The sequence below is a fragment of the Schistocerca serialis genome, chromosome 3 (assembly GCF_023864345.2).
Source record: "Schistocerca serialis cubense isolate TAMUIC-IGC-003099 chromosome 3, iqSchSeri2.2, whole genome shotgun sequence".
Classification (NCBI taxonomy): Eukaryota; Metazoa; Arthropoda; class Insecta; order Orthoptera; family Acrididae; genus Schistocerca; species Schistocerca serialis.
In genome coordinates, this window is record NC_064640.1 from 54264617 (window position 1) to 54282329 (window position 17713).

A 17713-nucleotide genomic window follows, 5' to 3' on the forward strand; every position below is an offset into this window, starting at 1 on the left:
AAATAACTTACACCTGCAGCAGTTCTTGAAGTAGACAACGTTTGCACCGTAGTTTAGGTCCCACAATAAACTTTATGTCTCTGTCCAACTGGTTAGGTTAGAGATGCCCCGACTCATGAGAAGCTTATTGCATACCAGCCACAGTAAGACCGTAAGACCGTGGATCATAAAGCAAAGTGATGTCCAGAGCAACCACTATTATAATTCCTCAAATTGTACGACGGCTCTGCCTCGTGATGACTGGGTGTTGTGTGATGTCCTTCGGTTAGTTAGGTTTAAGTAGTTCTAAGTTCTAGGGGACTGATGGCCATAGATGTTAAGTCCCATAGTGCTCAGAGCCATTTGAACCATTTTTTGTACGACGGCGTGCTCAAAGTAATGCCTCAGAATTTATTATTCTGTTTTCAATATCGGTTGAGCTATTACATGTCTTAAGTATTACTCTGTCAAACTTCCCGCGTCGATGACACAAGTTGAAAACCTCTGCCGATAGCGGGCTGCGAATTGTAGTGTATAATGTGACGGTGTGACGTAACTATGTCGGTGCGTTAGAGACTCACAGAAAACTAAAAGCACATGGAGCACTCGCTTCTTCCACATGACGATGGCAGGCCATACACGAGCCCTACGACGTCTGCAACAATCTGACGCCTTCGTTCACTGTCATCCATCGTATTCCATACAGTTCCGACTTGGCCCTATCCGACTTTCATTTATTTCAAAAGCTTAGAATACTATCGAGAAATTCACTGTGATAGTGACGAGCATGTACTAGCAGAGGTGAGGGTGCTGCTTCAACAGCGAAGTCAAACATTCTACAGTGGCGGTATTAACGAACTGGTCTCTCGTTAGGAGAAATATTTTTATGGCCAGGGTGGCTACGTTGAGAAATAAATACGTAGACGTGAGGAATAAACACATCGAATGTTAATAGGGTTTATTTTATTTAGAAAGTGCTAAGAGTTTTCACATTTAAAATTCGGAGGCATTACTTTTCAGGACGCCCTTGTATACTTCTTACTGTAGAGCATTTGATGCTACACTTGCCCTCACAATACTGATACCATTTCAGACTAACTTTTGCTGATAGTTGAAGATATATATATATATATATATATATATATATATATATATATGCCATTTCAGACTAACTTTTGCTGATAGTTGAAGTTGTATATATATATATATATATATATATATATATATATATATATATATATATATATATATACTCCTAACAACAGAGTGTTTTTCAGGAACCTTACACCAGCAGTGCACAAGTACATACAGATATTTGTGGCGTATCCAAGGCCACCAACGACACAACGCAATAAAAATCTCTTTTGATTTTCCGTTCTCTTTCCCTACATACTTGCTTTATTATTCGCCTGTTTCCTTTCTAGTTTAAACAAATCTGTGATCCATTTTACGGTGACATTTGCTATAAGACTTTCTTTTGAAATTTGGGTCGTTGATGAGTTCAAGTTCAGTGCTTACTATGAAACAAATCTTTGATCATATAAGACGGAGCCACAGGATTTGTGCATTGTCGTGGTGCTTGGGGCTACCACTACAACGAACTGGATAATCTGTAAGCATTCTGACCGTTGGTTTGGTACAGGCCGTTATCCAGAGTCCACTTATTTCATCTCCCAGATACTATTTTGGTTGCAGGTTCTTCCTAGTTTTTATGGTGGATGAGGTATGCACTATTCACCCTTATTTTTAAATAATTATCACTATTTGGTGGGTAACGCCATTTTACAAGAAAATCTTGAGTCTCCCTTCCATCCTACGCTGATGTCCTTGATGACTAACAGGAATGTGGATATGTTTAGTAACTGTCGGTATTACGTTTTCATGGTTGCAAAAATGGTTAAAATGGCTCAAAGCACTATGGGATTTAACATCTGAGGTCATCAGTCCCATAGACTTAGAACTACATAAAAGTAACTAACCTAAGAACATCACAAACATCCATGCCCGAGGCAGGATTCGAATCTGCGACCGCAGCAGCAGCGCGGTTCCCGACTGAAGCGCCTAAACCACTCGGCCACAGCAGCCGGCTCTCATGATTGCAATGTCATGACCTCAGTTCGTTGAATTTTCACTGAGGTTTTCATTGTTTTCTCTTTAGATGTACACCTGAGTATGTGGCTACAACTCACAAAACTGGTCAAGGCCCAGTGAAGAGTATTATACACCTGAAAGCAGTGTTCCTTTTGCAAGATGTACTACCACAGCTATGGATGCCCATAATACAGAGCTGTTCACTACTACAGCATATCTACCAAATGCATGTAGGAACAGACATGACATTCAACAAATGTGTTACCACACGCAGGGATTGTTGTAATAATATGCAGTACAGTTTCCTCGTTCCAAAGGATTGGAAAAGGGCACAGGTCATCCCAGTTTTTAAGAAGGGACGTCGAACAGATGTGCAGAACTATAGACCTATATCTCTAACGTCTATCAGTTGTAGAATTTTGGAACACGTATTATGTTCGAGTATAATGACTTTCTTGGAGACTAGAAAACTACTCTGTAGGAATCAGCATGGGTTTCGAAAAAGATCGTCTGAAATCCAGCTCACGCTATTCGTCCACGAGACTCAGAGGGCCATAGACACGGGTTCACAGGTAGATGCCGTGTTTCTTGACTTCCGCAAGGCGTTCGATACAGTTCCCCACAGTCGTGTAATGAACAAACTAAGAGCATATGGACTGTCAGACCAATTGAGTGATTGGATTGAAAAGTTCCTAGATAACAGAACGCAGCATGTCATTCTCAATGGAGAGAAGTCTTCCGAAGTAAGAGTGATTTCAGGTGTGCCGCAAGGGAGTGTCGTAGGACCGTTGCTACTCACAATATACATAAATGACCTTGTCGATGACATCGGAAGTTCACTGAGGCTTTTTGCGGATGATGCTGTGGTATATCGAGAGGTTGTAACAATGGAAAATTGAACTAAAATGCAGGAGGATCTGCAGTGAATTGACGCATGGTGCAGGGAATGGCAATTGAATCTCAATGTAGACATGTGTAATGTGCTGCGAATACATAGAAGGAAAGATAGTTTATCATTTAGCTACAATATAGCAGGTCAGCAACTGGAAGCAGTTAAATCCATAAATTATCTGGGAGTACGCATTAATGCAATGATCATATCAAGTTGATCGTCGGTAAAGCAGATGCCAGACTGAGATTCATTGGAAGAATCCTAAGGAAATGCAATCCGAAAACAAAGGAAGTAGGTTACAGTACGCTTGTTCGCCCACTGCTTGAATACTGCTCAGCAGTGTGGGATCCGTACCATATTGGGTTGATAGAAGGGATACAGAAGATACAACGGAGAGCAGCGCGCTTCGTTACAGAATCATTTAGTAATCACGAAAGCGTTATGGAGATGATAGATAAACTCCAGTGGGAGACTCTGCAGGAGAGAGGCTCAGTAGCTGGGTATGGGCTTTTGTTGAAGTTTCGAGAACATACCTTCACCGAGGAGTCAAGCAGTATATTGCTCCCTCCTACGTACATCTCACGAAGAGACCATGAGGATAAAATCAGTGAGATTAGAACCAACACAGAGGCATACCGACAATCCTTCTTTCCACGAACAATACGAGACTGGAATAGAAGGGAGAACCGATAGAGGTACTCAAGGTACCCTCCGCCACACACCGTCAGGTGGATTGCGGAGTATGGATGTAGATGTAGATGTAGATGAAAACGAGGAAATTTGATGATGGTGCATATAGACGCAACTTCCAGGAGATTCTGCTTAAAACATAGTGTACAAAACGTAACTGTGCTAGTATATTGTAGGCTATGGAGAAATTCGCAAATATGCAATGTCCTCATTGTGATGGGATGAAGCGCAAGGCAAACATATGTTTTTATGCCGACAGGAAAATCGAGGCAATAAATGCCAATCTTAAAGACTCTACTGAAAATATCAAAGAGACTCTGAAACATGATGCTATTGACATGCTGATGCTGGACGATGATGTGAAAACGATATCTGTAAAATTTCTTGAAATTGATAAAATATTAGATGATACAAAAGAATCTTACTTTAAATTTCGCAAAAAGAACAGCTTGGGAAGGAGGCAATGAAATCGTTCTCATATCAATCAATGCAGTAAATGCATAGGTTAATGAAACTGAAAAAGTTTTAAGTGTATAGGGAGAAACCCTGTGTAAGAGTATGTTAAATATGTGTGATTCGGAAGTTGATTTAGTATGCTGCAGCATGTTGACAAAACGTAAATTCATTGTAGCACAGATGGCTATACTTCAGAAATTATGACTGTTAAAATTAGGATTGCTGAAGTGAGAATTTTCTTTCTCTGAATCATTTAGGCCAGAAAAAGAAAGTATCAAAGAGCTACACACATGGTGAACGGAGACAGATGAAGAGGTGAGCAAGAAGACGAGGAACTAAACCATACATATGTTGGCTTGGTTCCTGCATCCATGCAGTATGATCAGCCCCTATTGAACAACCCTGTCAGGTGGGTCAATATGGATCTAGATCAGATGCTTCCGGTGCCTGCTTTGGCAAGCATGGGTTTGGTTCCTTTTGACAGTATTGGTAGGTGTGACTTCACATGACATGGCCTGAATTTCAATAGGAAGGGAAGGGTAAATTGGCAATTGGCTGGGAAGATTGCTAAATTTTTCATAGGGGCACTGAGACTCATGGGAGAACTTCTTTTTTAGGTTAAGATCAGTATCCAATGATCTAGTACTGAATGAAATTAGGATTAATGAGAAGCTCAGATAGGCAGGTAGTAGAGATGTTAAAATATCACAAGATTATGACAACAGTACAGTGAAAAATAATGTCAGTATGTCACAAGTTTGTCATAAAGGCACAGTGAAAAATAATGTTAGTATAATGCATCAGAATATCAGGGGATTAAAAGACAATGTAGATAAGCTTGTTGTTTGTTTAGAAGATTTAAATCTGCTGGTGGAATAGATGTATTATGCCTGTCTGAACATCATATAGTCAAGGGTGTAGAAATGGTAAATGTAGGTGAATATAAGCTTTCAGCCCGTGTAAGTAAAGACACTATGGAGAGAGGAGGAGCTGCCATGTATGTTAAAATCTGAAAAATTTGGAAACTAAAAAGATTTTGTGTTGAGCAACATATAGAAGCATGTACATGTGAGCTTAGACTAAATACTGGTACTTTTATAATTGTAGCCATGCACAGCTCCCTATTGGAAAATTTTCAACTATTCTTGAAAAACTTGGATTCTTTGTTGTGCTATGTGTCAGACAGCAGGAAGCAAATTATTGTTCGTGGGGATTTCTATGTATATTTTCTGAAGGAATCCGATAGAAAGCTTGACCTTGAAGTATTACTTGGTTCTTTCAATTTGACATCAGTTATTGGTTTTCCTACTCAGGTGGTACAGGAAAGCAGCACACTAAGAGACAGTTTTCTTATAGACCAAGATAAATTTCATCAAATAAAAACTTTTCCTGTTAACAATGGTCTGTCTGGCCATTATGCACACCTAGTTACAGTTTATGACATAGCTCCATACAGTAACGTAAAATAGTTCCCCAAAACAATGTGTTCGATTAACGATTTAACCATTGAGTATTTTAGGGAAAGCTTGCAACAGTTAGAATCGATTGAGGTGTACAGGTAACCTGATGCTAATTTAAAATTTAACATGTTTCATGATACCTTTGTGACTATATTTGAAAACAGTTTTCCTAAGAAAACAGTGAAACTTAATTGTAAGAAACCATCTAAAGTGCTATGGCTTTCTAAAGGGATAAAAATATCTTCTAAACAGAAAAGGGAAATTTCTCATATTGCTAGGTGGAGTAATGATGCAGAAACAGTGAAACATTATAAAAATTACTGCACTCTATTAAGTATGTACATTAGGTATGAGATTAGCACATCTGATAATAAAATTAAAACAATTTGGAATATTGTTATAAGGGAAACAGGGCAACTGAGAGCACAGGACGACTATATTTCTATCTGACTCAATGAAACGTTTGTTAAAAAGAAGTCGGAAGTAGAAAACGTTTTCAATAACTATTTTTTAAGTGTTGTAGAGAAAATAGAATCCCGCTATTCATTAGAAAATGCAAAGCAGTATATGCAAGAGGCAATACCTATGCAATTTGATCAAACTGAAATTCAACCAACCTCTCCTACTAAAATTACGAAAATAACAAACTCGCTCAAAAGTAAAAGCTCACATGGAATTGATGACATTCCCAGCAGAGTACTTAAAGCTTGTTTCCAACTGATAAGTAGGATTCTCAGCCAATATATGTAGCAGCTCACTGAAAGGGCATTTTTCCAGATAGAGTGAAATACGTTATTGTTAAACCATTGCATAAATAAGGGGATAGGTCTGATGCTAACAACTACCACCCAATCTCAGTTCTAACTGATTCATCCAAAATTATTGAAAAAGTAATGTACACAAGAGGAGCATCACATATTTGTAAAAATTAAGTGCTAACAAAATGTCATTTCGGTTTTCAGAAAGGCATTTCTACAGAAAACGCTATATATGCTTTCAATGATCAAATATTAAATGCATTGAATAAGCAAACATCACCCATTGGGATATTCCGTGATCTCTCGAAGGCTTTTGATTGCTTGAATCATGAAATTCTTCTGGATTAGGTCAAGTGTTGTGGTATGAATGGGACAGTGCACAAACGGTTTAATTCGTATTTAACTAGAAGAATGCAGAAGGTTTAAATAAATAACACAGATAGTCTTCAAAAATCAGCAGAGTCCTCTAATTAGGACGGTGTCAAGCATGGTGTCCCACAGGGTTCAGTCTTGGGTCCTTTATTGTTCACAATATATATTAATGACTTGTCACTCTGTATTCATGAAGATGCAAAGCTAGTTGTTTTTGCTGATGATACAAGTATAGAAATCACATACAATAAATAAGAATCAGCTGAGGAAATTGTAAATAATGTCTTCCAGAAAATTATTAAGTCGTTCTCTGTAAATGCGCTCTCACTAAATTCTGAGAAAACACAGTATATACAATTCTGTACAGTAAGTGGCATAACACAACTGATAAATATAGACTATGAACAGAAGTCTATCGCTAAGGCAGAATACTAAAAATTTCTCGGTTTCTGCATTGGTGAGAAATTGAATTGTAAGAAACATGTCGATGATCTGCTGAAATATGTAGGTTCAGCTACTTATGCTATTAGGGTTATTGTAAATTTTGGTGATAAACGTATCAGTACATTAGCCTATTATGCCTATTTTCATTCAGTGCTTTCATATGGTATCACATTTTGGGCTAATTCATCGTTAAGAGAAAAAGTATTCATTGCACAAAAGCGTGTAATCAGAATAACAGTCAGAGCCAACCCGAGATCACATAGCAGACATTTATTTACGGAACTTGGGATACTCAAAGTGCCATCGCAATACATATAGTCACTTATGAAATTTCGTATTAACAACCCATCCCAGTTAAAAAATAACACCGAAGTGCAGAGCTACAACAATAGAAGAATGGATGATCTCCACTATTCTTGGTTAAATCTGACTTCGCATACAGGGGTGAATTATGCTGCCACAAAAATCTTTAGTCATTAACCTAATAGCATTAAAAGTCTGACAGATAGCCAACCTTCATTTAATAACAAATTAAAAGAATTTCTGAATGACATCTACTGAATAGGTGAATTTTTAGATATGAAGCAGTAACTGAAAAAAAATTAATTTGTGTAAAGGAAACTTGTGTTAAAGTGACACATTCCACATCATTACGAATTGTCGTACTCATGATCTATGAAACAAGTACTTATGTATGTAAGTAGAAGAAGGATAAACAATCACCTATTTCCTGAGTCACCACAATCGTAACGAATTAGCTGCGACATACAGGGTCAGCCCAATTAACTGTATATGTTGTAATACAGCCTATATACTTTACCAAACACACGATATAGGTTGGAAAAAGGAGTTATTATCATCGCTATGTGCGCCACGCCTCTTCCCTTTCAGCTCCGCTTCATCGCTTACGCCGTAAGGGTGTTCCGTTCGTCTGGACGACGGAATGCGAACGCGCCTTCGCCAGTTGAAATCGGCGTTGATTCCAATACTTGCCTTACGCCATTCGATCCCCAGAAACCCCTTTTGTTGATAGTAGGTGCATCGGATTTCGGGATCGGTGCTCTGCTAACGCACACAGATGGATCGCACGATCGCCCTATTGCCTTTGCGTCCAAATTGCTCTCGTCTGCGCAAAGAAATTATTCACAGATCGAGAAAGAAGCTTTGGCTCTCGTATTTGGTGTTACTAAGTTTCATGATTTCTTGTATGGTCGTCACTTTACCATCATCACGGACCACAAACCTTTGACATCGCTTTTTCATCCGAACAAGCCTGTACCTCCACGTACAGCGCAGAAATTCATTCGCTGGTCTATTTTCCTCTAGCAGTACCGCTACGATATCTTGTATCGGTCCACTGCTGAGCACGGAAATGCCAATTCGTTGTCCCGTTTGCCTGTTGCTGAGGATAGAGCATTCGATTCCTCCGAACTTGCTTGCATGTTCATTGATTCGGAAACCGATGGCGTGGTCGAATCGTTTCCGATTGATTTTCGTCGGGTAGCTACGGCCACAGCTGCTGACTCTGTCCTTGCTTCCGTTCTGCGTTTTGTTGCTACGCAATGGCCCTTGTCAAAGTCACGGATCGGGGATCCGTTGGTTCGCCGATTTTTTGCTCACAAGGAGAGACTTTTTGTACGACGTGGTGTTTTGCTGTTGCGTTCTGATAATGATCAGACCAGGGTCGTGGTCCCACGTTCGTTACAGTCCTCTGTCTTACGGCTTTTCCACCAAGGACATTGGGGTATAGTGCGAACGAAACAACTTGCTCGTCAGCACTGTACTTGGTTCGGAATCGATGCTGCGATTACGAATATGTGCTCTTCTTGCATGGCGTGTGCCGAACAACAATTCGCACCACCGCGGAAATTCTTTGCATAGCCAACAGCCACTTCCCCTTGGCAACGCTTACACATCGATTTTGCTGGTCCATTCTGGAATGCTCGATGGTTGGTTCTGGTCGATTCATTCCGTAATTTTCCTTTTGTTGTCCGGATGTCTTCCACGACGTCGTCTGCCACCATCCAAGCGTTATCTGCTATCTTTGCATTGAAGGTCTTCCACAGACTATTGTTTCCGACAATGGCCCACAGATCATGTCAGCGGAATTTCAGTCATTCTGCAAGGCCAATGATATTCAACATCTGACGTCCACATTCAAACGGTGCCGCTGAACGATTGGTCCGGACTTTCAAGTCACAGATGTTGAAGTTGAAAGAGTCGCATTCTCGGGAGGACGCGTTATTGCTCTTTTTGTCCTCGTCTCGCTCTCAGCCCCGAGATGGTCGCTCGCCAGCTGTGTTGGTCCACGGTCGCCCTCATCGCACCTTGATGTCTTTGCTACATCCGCCGCATCAGGTTCCTGTGCAGCGGCAGACACCTGCTTTTGCCCCAGGCGACATTGTCTGCTACCGCAACTATCGAGGTTCACGGCGTTGGCTCACAGGGCGCATTCTTCGCTGCCTCGGCCGCGCTATGTATCTGGTTTTGGGGGTCTCTGGTGACGTGCGTCGGCATCTCAATCAGTTGCGCCTCTGTCGTCGCACGGGTTCTGCCGCTCCCCGTCTGCTTTCAGCGACGGTGCCGACCGGTCAGCGCCCTGGGGACCCATCTACTGGCTCGCCTCAGCCCCAGGTGTTACCGACGCTGCCTTCCATTTTGCCCCATGGCGACGCGCCGCCGCCGCCGCCTGTTCTCCCGCCGGCGACGCCCGCAGTGGACGTTTCGCTGCAGCCGCCCGCCGGGCGCCTCCCTGGGTCACGCGCCGTCGATCGCTTCCCGTGACCAGCTGTCCTCCGGCATGGAACTCTTGCCCGCTCCGGACTATATGTCATCTTCGCCCGTCGGGTACCCCGACCCGATGGAGGTCGACCCTTCGGCCCCTCCTGTCTCTATACGGGCGCACACACCGAATGTTGGCGTGCACCCTGGACTAGGCTTTCAGGCGTTTCTTAGCTCCCCTCGGACCGAATGGCAGGGTGCGGGTGACACAGCCTCGCCTGTTGTTAGGCTCCCCACCTCGTCGCATACGTCAACATGGGGTCCTCCCCACGGCGGGCGGAAGCCTTATAACACAACCGTACGCCGATTTGCGGGGGAGGAATGTGGTGTCACCGCCAGACACCACACTTGCTAGGTGGTAGCCTTTAAATCGGCCGCGGTCCGGTAGTATACGTCGGACCCGCGTGTCGCCACTATGAGTGATTGCAGACCGAGCGCTGCCACACGGCAGGTCTAGAGAGACTTCCTAGCACTCGCCCCAGTTGTACAGCCGACTTTGCTAGCGATGGTTCACTGACAAATTACGCTCTCATTTGCCGAGACGATAGTTAGCATAGCCTTCAGCTACGTCATTTGCTACGACCTAGCAAGGCGCCATTATCATTTGATATTTATCTTGTGATGCATGTACCGTCAGACCGATGTTCACCAATTATGGATTAAAGTTAAGTATTCCAGAAGCTATGTACCTTTTTTGCTAGTCTCAATTCCTTGTCATTTTCTGGACCTCACGCCAGGCTGCATGAGCTTAAACGCGTGCCTTTCGGCGTCCTCCTAGTGGATTGGCTGTCTTGCCAATCCACAACATGTTTGGTTTCTGTTGCCGACTGTCAAATGTTTTTGCCAAAGACCGAATGTTATTGCCAAACTTTCGAGTGTAATTATTGAAGTATCTGTGATCTGTTGTGTATGCATTTGTGTGTGCGTTTTGTGTGTGGCGTGTGTGTGTGTGTGTGTGTGTGCGTGTGTGTGTGTGTGTGAGAGAGAGAGAGAGTATTTTTTTGTGGGCTCTGCCTATGTGTGTGTGTGTGTGTGTGTGTGTGTCTGTGTCTGTGTGTGTGTGTATTTTGGTGTGATACAATTTTTTTGGCTGTGTGTACGTGTGTGTGTGTGTGTGTGTGTGTGTGTGTGTGTGTGTGTGTGTGTGTGTGTGTTTGTCTGTGTGTGTGTTTTGGTGTGGTATATATATAATGTTTTGTGGGCTCTGCTTATGTGTATGTATGTGTGTGTGTGTGTGTGTGTGTGTGTGTGTGTGTGTGTGTGTGTGTGTGCGTGTGTGTGTGTGTGTGTGTGTGTGTGTGTGTGTATGTATGTATGTGTGTGTCCAGAAGGTGGAGGGGGAAGAGTTTTATTGTTTTATGTTATCATTTCCTTTATTAAATGTAGTAGGGAGCCTGTGCTGATGTGTGTTTGTTCATTTATGGCTCTGAGCACTACGCTACTTAACTTCTGAGGTCATCAGTCGCCTAGAACTTCGAACTAATTAAACCTAACTAACCTAAGGACACCACACACATCCATGCCCGAGGCAGGATTCGAACCTGCGACCGCAGCAGTCGCGCGGTTCCGGACTGAGCGCCTAGAACCGCTAGACCACTGCGGCCGGCTGTTCATTTATCACGTGTTTGTTTTCTGCTATGGCTTTCTGGATGTGGAAGTTTTCTTGTATTTCTATAAGATGTTTGTCATGGTTGCTTATTCTCATTATTTTCATTTCTTGTTCCATGTTTATAGGATGAAGGTTATGGTGTTTCAAATGTTCTGAAAATGTGGAATGGTTTGTTTCATACTTCCAACATCTGATATTTTCTTTGTATCAGACGGTCCACAAGTAAAAATTATCAATATACCGTAATATTACACGCAACTGAGGAAAATAGGACTACAAAAGTTGAAGATGACAGTAAGTTGTGTTCATGGTCATAGATCTCGCCTTTCTGACTGCCAAGCTGCTTCACAATACAAGCGTCTCTGAAGAAATTCGAATCGACTGTCAACAATAAGAAATTCAATATTGTTCTTCGCTTAAGACTCACATGCCAGGGTGATAAGTACGATGGAAAGGAACCTCTTGGTTACTACAGGGCATCCATGCTAAATTTCCACAGTAGAAATTAGGAACTCTGTGCAGACATTTGCTAAAAGGCGGCTCTAGCAACTTACTTTCTCTCTGGGTAGCTTCAAATATGGGCAATTTTGTCGTCTTAAATCCAATTAAATATTTTAAATATCACTTTTGAACAGCATTCACTTCTCCATTATTTAATGTATGGACCTTAAAATAAGCAATTTGCCTAAGTAGCTATAGAGCAGGTTCTGAAAGGTATTGACACAATGTTTCACATCCATTTACCTTAGGGAATCAAAGAAAGAAACCAAACACATTACATTACACTTACTCTCTGTGACTTGACTAACACATATGAATCAATGGCAAAAATAAATTATTTGAAGAATCTCCTGTGAAAGGTAAAAGAACAGGATGTGAAGCTTTAATTATAGTCCACTGGATCAGACACAATGAAATTAATTCCATGCCACATTGATGTATTGCATACTAGTGTAATAAAATACTCATCAAATAAAAACGGTTTTGTGCCTCCAATGCTATCGAGTGTGAAACACAAATCGTAGACAAATTTTATGGGTCAGCACTCAACAACATTAAAACATTTTACCCCATCGAGAGTGAGGAGGGGAGCAGATGTTGTCAGCAGAAGGCGAGGCGGTGCAGTGCCTCAGCCCCCGCCGGTAGGCAGCAAACGGGTCCCAAAGAACTCAGGCACATGCAATGTTCAGAAACAGATGGTAGGCCAAGAAATCTCTCGTTAAAATATTGTTGAACCAAACTGTTATTACCAATGTAACAGAAAGCGAAATATATTGTAGATTCGCTCGAATTATACTCATAGCTTCAGCACTGAGAGAAAGGGGCGATAAAAATTTTGTCAACATCTGCTTTTGGTTAGCAGACGTCGTATTAGCTAGTCTCGCGTTTTACTTCAAGACTACGATCGTAGACAAGAGAGATGTACTCTGATTGCAGTTAAGAGTTCCTTCGGGAAGTGTAGCAGTCTACTATTTTGCCAGGTCGAGAATATTGCCGAACATTGATTTCAGAGACGAGCACGACTGTATTGTCCACCTTATGTGAACGACTCTGTGGTCAATTTTTTTGTCTAAGACCGTATCTACAACACATGTTGCACGCATAATAACCAGAAGAATTAAACAAAACATAATTAGTTTATGAGAGCAACGTTAATGATAGCGTTCGAAGTATTCATTGTATTATATAAGTGTGAGTCAACGACTTCCAATGCCCACTCAAGGAAGACAAGGATACACAGTCTAGCTTCAATATTATAAATACACCTCAGTTTGTGGATGAACTCACACTTAGGTTGATGATCATTTCGAAGATTTAGCAGTGCTGTACCGACTGGTGTTAAACTCGTTTACAACCAATGATTCCCACAGCTACAGGAACACTACTTGTGATACCTCTTAGACAAAATGCTTATGCAGTGCTATCAGACGAAAAGATCAACCTGACACAAACTGGGGGAAGTTTGTTTTTCAACCTTCGTACCTGGATAAAAAGCTTTGCCTATTTGAGATATCTGTGAACGTTGCCGCGTAAGGCGATTTAAGAAGAAACTGAATTCCTTCAGCTATGCCAGTGTTTAAACAAATCGTCTTAAGGGCACTAAATCGTGGTTTGTGAATCGTTTACCGGCCGTACTCGGCCGCATTTCGCTGGTTGGAAGGCAAAAAGCTTACTGACAAATTTCACACGAGGAAAAGGGGGACGAAATGTCTCCCACTGGAAGGTCATTTTGTTTTATTTAAATGATTACAAAATCAGGTAAAACGAACACTGAGGTTGTCAGTATAAGCACATTACTGTTTTCAGTACGATGTTGCAACGCCCAAGGCCTGTAATGATAAAGGGCACGTTTAGGTTCAAAATAATGGCTCTGAGCTCTATGGGACTTAACATCTGAGGTCACCAGTCCCCTAGAACTTAGAACTACTTAAACCTTACTAACCTAAGGACATCACACACATCCATACCGGAGACAGGATTCCAACCTGCGAGCATAGCAGTTCCGCGGTTCCAGACTGCAGCACCCGGAACCACACGGCCACCACGGCCAGCGCCCGTTTAGGTCAAGCGTGTTGTATACAGAAGTGGAAGAGAGAGCACCACTGAATTCTACAATCCGTATGCATTGCATACACACAGAAATTACTGTTACAGTATACTAATGGAGCCCAATGAGTGAATTGCATATTTTCCAGTGAGAAATAGCACTAGGAAATAGTCTTCACTACATTAGGTTACTTAAATTGGTGTCACTCTGGGGTAGAATTTATGGTCAGCGACGAAGTGTAAGGACAATGAGTCTGATGCAGCTTTTGTAACAGTGAAATACTTTCCTATATTAAAGGAGCGAATATTAAATTTGAACTAACATAGCGAAAATTTTGAACTTGGATAGCTTAGATTGAAAATCTTTCTGTTTATTGCAAAGGAAAATAATTGATTTTCTAAAACATTCGCGTTCGATTCCCGGCGTGGTCATGGATTTTCTCTGCATGGTGATGACTGGGTGTTGTGTGATGTCCATAGGTTAGTTGGGTTTAAGTAGTTCTAAGTTCTAGGGGACTGATGACCATAGATGTCAAGTCCCATAGTGCTCAGAGCCATTTGAACCATCTAAAACCATTCTCTGTCATACACAACTTGAAACAGATCACGTCGACTTTTGGTTTGGCAGGATTCGACAGCCATTTCTAGGCGCAATTAAATGAAGAAAGGCAGCGCGTTTTTGTTAACAAGTAACATCTTCATCAATTACTTTACTTTTAATGTAATCTACGAGTAATTGCTGCTATTAACATGAGAAGGATTCAGTAGACAGGGAAAGAACCTGTTCTTGGACAACTACCTCTATAATGTCCAAAAGGCCTTAAATGATCAAGCACATGTGTTCCAGCAGCGTTATGAAGAAAATGATAGTAACAATGACGGTAATAATCGATTTATCCGGTAACTTCACACTTCACAGTGGATTTTGTCGAACTAAGAGGTTTCCTGAATTAGTGAAAATTTCGAAATGATTTCACATCGAGGCTATGATGCCTACAAGGGTCTTTACGTCCTGTTGACGCAAGGACAGCATAATCTCCGCGTCAGAAGCTTGCTTCTACTTAACCATTTAATAGACTCGCATTTTTTCTGCCGTGACTAATTTTGTAAGCCAAGAACATCATACGTTACAGCACACTCCTGGGGCTGGGAAATGTGGCCACAACCGAGCGAGGTGACGCAGTGGTTAGCACACTGGACTCGCATTCGGGAGGACGACGGTTCAATCTCACGTCCGGCCATCCTGATTTAGGTTTTCCGTGATTTCCCTAAATCGCTCCAGCAAATGCCGTGATGGTTCCTTTGAAAGGGCACGGCCGACTTTCTTACCCATCCTTTCCTAACCCGATGAGACCGATGACCTCGCTGTTTGGTCTCTTCCCCCAAAAAAACCTAACCAACCAAATGTGGCCACAATGGTGTGGTGGAACGAACTATCACAAGTATAATGCGTGGGTTCAGGCATTTACTTTTAAGAGGCACAAACAGGTTAACTATACCTCTGGTAACCTCGAGAAAGACGTTATAATCCAGAATCCGCATTAAACATCACGTTCCTTCATTCCCAACTGGACAGAGCCGGTTTGTTTTAGGAAATGACATAGGCGGAGGTCATTGTAAACAGAAATACTGTCGCCAGTAAACTTACTTACATTACAAAATCTTATTTTATTTGATGAACCGATAGCCATTTAAAGGAACAGGGCTCTTATTTTACTTGTACTTGATTGAACTAGAAACGTTGAACAATTTGGCGCTGGACTGTGATTCGATCTGAATCTCTCGGAATAATATAGTTCAATCATTTCGTTCCTTTTTCCAAGACTGCAACCTTCTCTCGGTCTCCTCCAAACGTAAGTATGTGAGTCCGATTCCTGATCCAGTACAAAAATATTCATAATTTCATTTCAAGCCCTATCACGTGCACACCGGCCTGTTAGTGAAAATTAACGTGTATTTTTAACGTCTATTCGTGTGTTGCCAACAATTTTTGATCAAACACGCGCACGTCTTACTGTTAGTGAGTAAGCTATTGATACTTAAGGTATATTCGTGGATGACAAAGAAGAACGATATGAGTGCCGTTCGATTGTCGCTCAGGCACAAAAATTAGTATCCTTATCTTAGATTCAAACACCTAGCAGCTGGTAAGAAAAACCTATACGGAACATTTGATTTTCTTAGTTAACAATCCGACTACGTGTTGGGTTCATACCTCCGTCACAGAACTTCACATCATGCACTTCATCTTTAAATGCATACACACTTTGTTACTTCTGAGTGGAGTTATATCATACATCTTTCGTGGTTAGTTAACAGGGATGAAAGGGTCTTGATAGGAGTCCCGGTTTATTACAAAAACTGTCGTCTTTTATTTTCAAGTTTAGATTTGGTTACTGATACAAGCGAAAATTTCGGTAATTCATGACTCTTTACAATTAGTCAGCAATATGATTAGATTAGATTACTTGTTACATAGATCGCGAATACGACATTTCGTAATGATGTGGAATGTGTTACTTTAATGAAAGATTTCTTTACATACTGCTGTTTTGTTTCTTTACAATTTTTTTTTTACTGTGTCTCTCATTCTTGTTTATCCTTAGTTCTGTCTGTCTGTCTGTCTCTCTCTCTCTCTCTCTCTCTCTCTCTCTCTCTCTCTCTCTCACACACACACACACACACACACACACACACACACACATACTTTTTTATTTTTTATTTTTATTTGTTTGGTGTGCTCGACTATCGGCGAGGCACGAAAACGTCCGTCAATGAATTTCTTAGTTTTGAGTACACTTACGAAAGAAATATAAAAACAACTATGAGAGTTACTGATTTATGACGCTTAGTTTGCAGTTAGTTGTGAGTATTATTAGTAACTACGCTCCAGTCCCTAAACCTGGTTACAGAAATGCGAATCAGACCCATTACGTATTCCAGGTCGTAGCAGCCGCGTCTTTGAGAGGCCAGGTATGGTCACTTCCCAGCCCGCTATAGGATCACATCGGTTCGTCTTCTTCCTGCTACTACTGTAACTGAGATTTGGCAACAAGGCAAGGTATATTTGGCAACTCTGTGATCGACGAGTTACTTCCTGGTGTGCATGGAATTAAGCCTCAAAGTTCACTTGATTATTCCTGTCATTTCCATTGAAAGATCTGAGTTATTATCGCTTGAGGTGTAAAAAAAGATTGTAAATTTACGGTTTTCAGCCCACGAAAGTCGTTGCATGTAGAAATCGCAACTAAACTCGTCCTTTAAATAGCAGTTTACGAGCTCTAGCCACTATTCGCTTCGTAAGAGGAATGCACAACATGTCCCCATTCGCTAGCTCTGTGGTGACGTGCTGGCCTCTGAAAAAGCGTCTGTTATGGTTCGTGGTTCCATTCTCGCTGAATGTGAAGTTTTTATCCCTTCTGTGAAAGAGCTACAAGCTATAGTCAGATCAAACATCTATAAGGAAATCGAGAGAAAATTCTTTCAGCTCATAGCGCAACGGTGAAAAACTTACAATGCTGCACAACAGGTAACGCCTCGTTCCGCTGCTGACAAGCATACACTCCTGGAAATTGAAATAAGAACACCGTGAATTCATTATCCCAGGAAGGGGAAACTTTATTGACACATTCCT